The 8202-nt window shown below is 37.9% G+C and overlaps 1 pseudogene; it reads right to left on the bottom strand.

Annotated features, from left to right (window-relative positions):
- LOC110310817 overlaps positions 1 to 7601 on the bottom strand; it is a 34329-nt pseudogene extending 26728 nt beyond the window's left edge.
- Between the last annotated feature and the right edge of the window lie 601 nt (positions 7602 to 8202).

Raw genomic sequence — 8202 nt, 5'->3', positions numbered from 1 at the left:
TCTGACCTGTAGAGACTAAGCTCGGCGGAGTCCCGGAGCCAAGATGGCGCTCCCTCTTTGCTAGCTTTCAAGCTTAGTAATTCATGTGATTTATAAATGTATTCACTTATAAGTATTTCTTCATAGACTGTATAAAGGAATAGCCTGCAAGTTATGACGCCAATGCAGATTGTGCCGATGAGCTCATACAAAGAATGGGAATTGATTCAATTTCTTAGTAATCAGCTAGATTTTCTGTCAGAAAAATGAACTGTTACCTATACTAACCATACTTGGGAGCTAAGACTCGTATCTAGGGATAGAGTTTATCCTGTGTTAACGTGAAAGGGTGGCATGTATCAGTTCTACAATGCCCTGTGGTTACTGGCACACCAGTACTGGCATTGCCAAGTGTTGGATTGGAGCTGGAGAGGGAGTGACAAAGAATCCATGGCCAGAAGAAGGCTCTTGTAGAATATACTTCACCTGTTTGTCCACATTGCTCCTGCTAAACCTTCCTAGGGTTACCAAAACAAATTATAGAAGACTTATAAAGTCTTCTAAGATGCTTAGTTAATTCATGCAGCCTCATATACCTACAGGAAAAGGCAACTCTCTCCCTCCTCTCCCACATTGCACATATTATGTCATTGTTTCCCTTTGTTATCATAAGCATGCAAGCACATGATGTTTTGATTTACTCTATCTTAAATGAAAATGTACCTTTATTTCCTCTCTCCCCTTTATCATTTCCTTGATCCCATTTATATCAAAATTCCTTTGGAAGCGGCTTTTCTCTTGATGGTTCATTATACCCCCTCTCTGGTTCTCATCCACATTGCCTTCCTCCTGGTTTATAAGGGACAAGTCTCCTAACTTTTCTAAGACTGCACTTGCCAAGGTTGCTGATGACTCTGCGATGTTCACACTGGTGTTTATTTTTTTTAGCTCTCACCCTACTTGAACTGTCAGGCTCATCTGAAAGCTTCCACAGCTCTGGCTGCATCACTTCATTTGTCTAGCACACTTCAGCCCTCTCCTGGTTCACCCCCTCTCTTTTTGGGTGCTCCTTAATTTTCTTTATGGGTTTCTTTATTTTATTTCTGCTTTATGATGATTCTTTGATAAACTTCAATTTCTTTGGAAACAATCTTAGTGATTGTTTGAAATATCAATATCTTGACTGTTTCTAAATCTGTAAAACTCAAACTTCCCCCCTGAATTTCTGATTCATATAATAAGTTTCATTTCCAGTGCCTCTACCTTTATGATAATGAAGAACCAGAAGCCCAACATTTCATTTCTGATCTGTTCTCTATAAATACTTGCTCCACACACAACCTTCTCTATATCAGAACTAACAGTTCTCCTTTTGATTGCTTTGCTGGTGTTTGAGAATTCATACATGCATATAATATGCTTTGTTAAAATTCATGCCCCATTCCCCAACTTTGATTTCTCCCATACCCCTTCATACTTTTCTCTCACAATTTCATGTGCTTTCTCTCTCTTGTTTTTATACCCCTGAATCTAAGCAGTGTTGCCTATACATGCATGGATATAGGGCCATTTGATGGAGCCTGGGTTGCCTCTCATTGGTCATATCTTGAAGAAGACTGTCTCTCTTTCCTACAGCAGCCACTAATTGTCAATAGCTTCTCAGTTAGGGTGTGGGACCTCATTACACTCTCCAGCATTTAAGTTTGGATTTGGACTGGTTTATAGGGAGCAGAGGAAGTCCTAAGTGCTATTGACATGAGGTTGGCTATGCCAAAGACCATTGCTGGACTGGGGAAAATAGAATTGTCCCCAGACTAGGCTTAGAGAAATAGCAAAGCCTCTCTGGGGAAGGTGAATGGAGGTCCTACATGTTAGTATCAATAATGTGTATAGAAAGTGTCCAATCTAGCTTGTTCCCATCTCTAAATATTATGGTCTAAAGACTGATATCCTACAGAGACTCCTCCTACCAAGACTACTCAAACCTGCCTCTTATTCCCAGTTGTATATCACAAACCCTTCCCCTTTGTTTAGACCCATGCAATAATCCCAGCTTTCTGTTCAACTCTATATAATAAGTAAATTGAGTGAGAAACTAGGCAGACTCCATTTTGTCTTGGGAGTTCTTTTGTTGCTACACTGAGTTACATTTCTGTTTACTGTAAGACATACATATCTGTTACCTGCAGTCTGACCTAGGTTACTGGGAACTTATCCTTCTACCATCTATGTCCCAGCCCAGGCCACCAGCTCCATTTTCCTAGAAATATTCCATACACATTGTTTAAGGAGGGACTTTCTTAACTGCCTTATTTTGCTTCTGTAACAACATCTGTAAAATTCTCATGGTTTTTCCCCTATTAAAAGAACATAAAACTTGACTTGAGGCTGGTTTTTTGAACCCCAACTTAGTGGAAGATAGCCCCAGCTGACAGGCTCCTGTGTACATGAGTACAGCTTGCTTTAGTTTGGCCAGTTTGGGTCAGTGGTCTTACTTCTTCCATCTGAGGGACTAACACTGAACTTCCAGGATGCTCTTGTTTCTCCACTAGTGAGCTCAATGCACCCAAATTGAGCTATTTCTGTCCATTCATGTTTGTCTATTTTTCATTCCCTCACTATGTCAGGCCAAGTCCCTGCAAACCATACAAGAAGGTGGCACTGGCTTGATATAGTTACAGAACTTGTGCTACATTCACATAGCTGTTGTGAATTTATGTGTGCAATGGCCCTGTCAGGTCTAGCAAATACTATCTCACTTCAGACTCTTACAATATTCTTGATCCCTTTTTCTGTGCTGATCTCTGCATCTTAGGGAATAGGGTGTGACATAGTTGACTGTCCCATTTAGGACAGTCTTCTGTTATCTGCATTTGATCAGTTGTGGGTCTTTGTATTAATCACCATCTATTACAAAATGAAGCTTTTCTGATGAGTGTTGATGGATATATAAGCGTTTTCCATTTCCTGGTTCTTATAAGTAAAGGAACAATAAACACAGATGAGTAAATATGTGTAAAATCCTTTGGTAATATGCCCAGAAGTGGGTAGCTGTTTCTTGTAGTAGATATATTCTTCATTTTTTGAGAACTCGTCACAATGGCTTCCATAATGGGTGCACCAGTTCTGCACACCCACCAGAAATAAGTGTTTCTCATTCCCCACATCCCTGTCACATTTACTGTCATTAAAAAAAAAAAAATCTTAGCCATTTTGACTGGGATATGATGAACTCTCAATGTAGCTTTAATTTGTATTTTTCTAGTGACTAAGGATGTTGAATTTGTTTAAATTATATTCCTCAGCCATTTGCATGTCTTCTTTTGAGAACTGTTTACCCCAAGTTTTACTTAGGTTATTTGTTTTCTCAGTGTTTAGGTTTGTTTTGTTTTGCTTTGGTTTTATTTTTTAATTCTTTGCATGTTCTAGATGCTGAACTTCTATAAGATGTATAGCAGGTAAAGATTTTATTCCCATTCTGTAGACTGCGTTTTTGTTAGAATGATAGTATCCCTTGTTATACAGAAGCTGTTTACTTTAGTAAGGGCTCATGAATAAACTGTTGGACTAATATTGTTTGCTGTGCCTATAAATAGTCATTCCATGCCTTTTTCTCTCACAGGTTTATGGTATCAGGTATTACATCTAGGTCTTTGAATGCACTTGGACTTGAGTTTTGTGAACTGTGAGGTATAATATAATCTAGTTTCATACTTCTACATGTAACTATCCAGTTTGGCAAAAATCACTTGTTAAAGATTCTGTCCTTTCTCTAGTGAATAATTTGATCTTCTAATAAAAAAATAATGTGATTGTGGCAGAGTGAGCTTAAATATGAATCTTCAATTCCATGCCATTAGTTAATGAGGATATTTTGATACCAATACCACTATGTTTTTATTACTATAGCTGTATCATAAATCTTAAAATCAGGGGTGGTAATGCCCTATGTTTTCATTGTTGCAGATTATTTTATCTCTCTTGGATCATTTGTATTTCAATATTAAATTTAAGATTTTTTTGATTTTTTTGTTTTTTTGTTTGCTTGTTTGTTTTTCGAGACAGGGTTTCTCTGTATAGCCCTGGCTGTCCTGGAACTCACTCTGTAGACCAGGCTGGCCTCAAATTCGAAAATCCGCCTGCCTCTACCTCCCAAGTGCTGGGATTAAAGGCGTGTGCCACCACGCCTGGCTAAGATTTTTTTTTTTAACCTTTGTGAAGAACTGCATTCAAATTTTGATGTGAAATGCATTAAATATATAGATTGTCTACTAGAGGACCAATTTCACAATATCATTTGAACAAATTCATGGGAGTTCTTTACAGCTTCTACAGTTTCTTTATTCAGTATCTTAATGTTTTCATCACATAAGTCTTTCATTTTGTTTGTTAGATTTATTACAAGATTAATTTGAAGCTATTTTGAATGATATTATCTCCCTAATCTCTTTCTTAGTATGTGTTTCTTTTTTATGTTCAGAAAGGTTATTGATTGTGTATGAATGTGTGTGTGTGTGTGTGTGTGTTAGCTGTATATTCCACTGCCCTACTTAATGTTTTCATCAGCTTTAGAAGCTTCCTGGTAAAATCCTTAGGTTCTTGTACATATAAAATCGTATCAACTATAAATAAGAATATTTTGACTTTTCCATTTCCTAGTTGTATCCCGTTTATCTTCTATGTTTTTGTCTCATTGCCCTGGCTAAGACTTCAAACACTATATTGAACAGAAGTAGAAAGAGTGGATGTCACTGGCTTACTTATAATTTGAGTAGAAATGTTTCAAGTTTTTCTGTCTTAGTATGATGTTGGTTGTGGGTTTGGTGTATGGTTCCTTTTAATATGGGCTCTTTATACTTATATTCTCTAACACTTTTATCTTTTCAAAGGCCTTCTGTGTATCTAATGAGAGGGTTGTATGGCATTGACCTTGAGTATACAAAGCATCTACACATACAAAAACTGACTCTTGATGTTTTTTGACCCACAAATAGGCCTGATTTTTTTATGAAGATTTTTGATATGTCTTCTTGAACAAAGGTCACTAACTTTCTACTTATTGAACCTCACAGCAAATATGATTTAGGAATACAATGAGAAAGTTTTGTCTCTTTTGTCTTAATTTATAGATGACTCACATAGAGGAAATTGTTTTTCTGGCTCCATTGACTCAAAAAGCATACTAAGCCACAAACAGATAATACCATTTCATATCTACATACTTCTTTCAACTTGGGAGGGATGCATTGCTTTCAGTGTTTTGGACTTTTCTGTTTACAGTGAATATCTTCATTTTAGTCAATATATCTTACACACATGTACATACACACAAACACACACACCCCAACACACACACACACTCACACAAACAGAGAGAGAGACAGAGACAGAGATATCTGAGTTAGACATGAAAGAATCACAAATGAGAATCAAGGAACACATTGGGGAGCTGTTTGCTGTGCCTGAAATGCTATTCTGTCCATCAATGATCTGTATGTTTTAGTTCTTTTCTTCCTTCAGGTACTTCTCCAAGCTCATCTTCTAAGCCTCTCTTGAACAGCTTATGAAATTGTGGACTAGGGCTGTTCCTAGCCTGCATAAACCCTCCTACCCCATTTTATACTTTTGTAGGTCTTGTGATGGCATTTATTGTTTCCTGACATAATTTAGAAATTTCTTATTTTTATGTTTACTTTTTATTCCTTATATCAATACTTCAGTATATTGAGCTCTATAAGGACCAGGCCCTTTTGTCTGTTCTGGAATTAATATTACCATAAAACAGAGACTAGAACATGGTTGGAACTTAATAGGTATTGAGTTCATATTAAGGTTTAATGATGAAAAGCAATGGTTTGGGTGTGAGGAAATGAGAACAATTATGTACTGCAAGTGGGAATGCAAACTGGTTCAGCAGCCATGGAAATCAATGTAGAAACTCCTCAAAAAGCTGTAAATAGATCTGCCATATGATCCATCTAAGCCATTTTCAGGACTTGTGACCAAAGATTTCTATATCCTACTGTAAAAATATCAGCCAATCCACATTCAGTGATGCTGTAGTCACAATAGCCAGGAAACAGAAACAGCCTAGACAGCCATCAGCTGAAGAATGGTTAATGGAAATGTGGTACATTTATACAACAGAATATCATCCATCTGTTAAAAAAGAAATTAGGAAACTCATAGGTAAATGGAGGGAGGGAGAAATAGTCATTCTGAGTGATGTAGCACAGACCAAGAAAGAATCAGTGTGTGCTTTCTCTCATTGGTTAGTCAGATTTCAAGTTCCACATGTGAGTATTTCATTCAGTACCCATAGAAGTCATTAAATTCATCAGGGGTTGTGGAATCTCTAAACAAGGAAAGATAGAAATTGGGTTTTACTGATGAATTTTTGAGTAATTTACTACATTGGAAAGATTTAAAAATTTCTCAAATATATTAAATAATGTTTTCCACATTAATTTGATCATGGAAGTTATTTGTGATTACTATATCTTAAAAGCTACCTTTCGCTTCTTAAAAAGTACTATAATCAATTTTTACTTTCTCTTCATCTATAAAATATGTATTTTCATTTTAAAAAGTTTTGCATTTATTTATTTATTTATTTATTTATTTATTATGTGTTCTCTGGATTGTTCTGCCTTGTGAGAGGTGGCAACCCTCCATATGGCTTCTAGGCAGAATTGAAACTAATTTAAAACGCAGCTCAGATTTATATACTTACCTCTGATTTTAAGTGCTTTTTATTTCTGAAACTGTCCAAATTCCAACTAGTTATAAAGTTTATAGACCTGTTATAAACCTTATAGGTTATCTACACTCTTAATATTTGAAAAGTAAACCTGACCTGCTGCCATGCTGTTAAGCAATAGGCAGGGAAAGATACCCAGACACCAGACTGCCTCCATGCTACAATGCAATGTGGGTGAGCTGAGGACAGCCTGCCTCCAGCCAGTGGTCATGTGGCACAAGCAAGCTATAGGTACACAGAGGCCCACCAGCTGTATGGCCTACTTGCAGCAAGAACCAGTACAATATGCAAGAATTTAGTGGATAGATAGAACAGTTTGATCATTATGAAGAGTGGGGAACTGGAGACAAGAGGAGGAAAGGAATAGTTTGGTATTTGTAGTCAGCTATGATACCTGAGGCCATGGTGAAGTTCTCAGCCCATTCTGTCACTGAGGATCATGTCTGGGTCCATAGACATGCAGCTTTAGGAGTCTGTGTTGATGATGCCCATCACTCATATTACCACCAAAGACCACATCAACATCCCCGGTCTGGACCGCTGTCTGTGACCACATAAATGTACAAGTGATGTGCAAAACTATCCATGTCCCTCACATCTGAGGATTCTGGAGAACAGGCACAGCACAGTAGAGCTAGCCCTAGTGGCAGGGGCACGTGTGAGCTAACCACAAGGGTATGAATGTGGGAGAACTAGTTCCACCACTCATCTGTGGTGAGGTGGTGTGGGTCCCGGGGTAATGCTTTCTTCCCAACTCACCTCTCACCATCAGTGGTAGGCAGGAGACCTGGACCACAAGGTCATGAGAATGGGAGAGCTGGCTTAGCCCCTTGCCAGCTGCAGCATTGGGTAAGCAGGCCATGGTAGTGCTTCAGAGATTGTCCTGGTGTGCCGGTGCAGAAGAGCTGTCAGGCTGACCAACTTGGATACCACTCAGGCTTTGAGTTGGCCTACCCCAAATCTACCTCATATACAAACTGCAGGAACTTGTAAAAAGACCTGTTCTACAGGTACAAATCTGCAGGATCTCCATGATCCAGAGCCACAACAGGATAACCAAGAGTAGTCCTGGTGAAGATCAAGTATTGATGGTATAGCAGAAGCCAGAGGCCTTGAACCAGACCAATAACTCATGGCAATGAACATTTGCATGTAAAGGTATATGGACCAAACTGTAAACTGTAGGGCACACTGTGACACACCTCAGCTTCAAAAATGAGATCTTTTCTATGCTTTGGTTTGTTTGTTTGTTTGTTTGTTTATCGAACTATCTATCTACCTATCTATTTATTACTTTTGAGGTTATTATTGCAAGAATGGACACAAAGGATAGGGAGCAGAGTGCATGATATGAAACTCACGAAGAATCAATTAAATGGTAAAAATAAAAATAAAAGAAAAATAAAACATATGCAGCAAAGAAATTCTACCCAGGGAATCATTGTTGGAGGTCCATTAAGATG

This window comes from Mus caroli, chromosome 15, assembly GCF_900094665.2.
Source record: "Mus caroli chromosome 15, CAROLI_EIJ_v1.1, whole genome shotgun sequence".
NCBI lineage: Eukaryota > Metazoa > Chordata > Mammalia > Rodentia > Muridae > Mus > Mus caroli.
The sequence above is the reverse complement of the archived record's forward strand: the minus strand, read 5'-3'. Positions and strand labels throughout refer to the sequence as shown.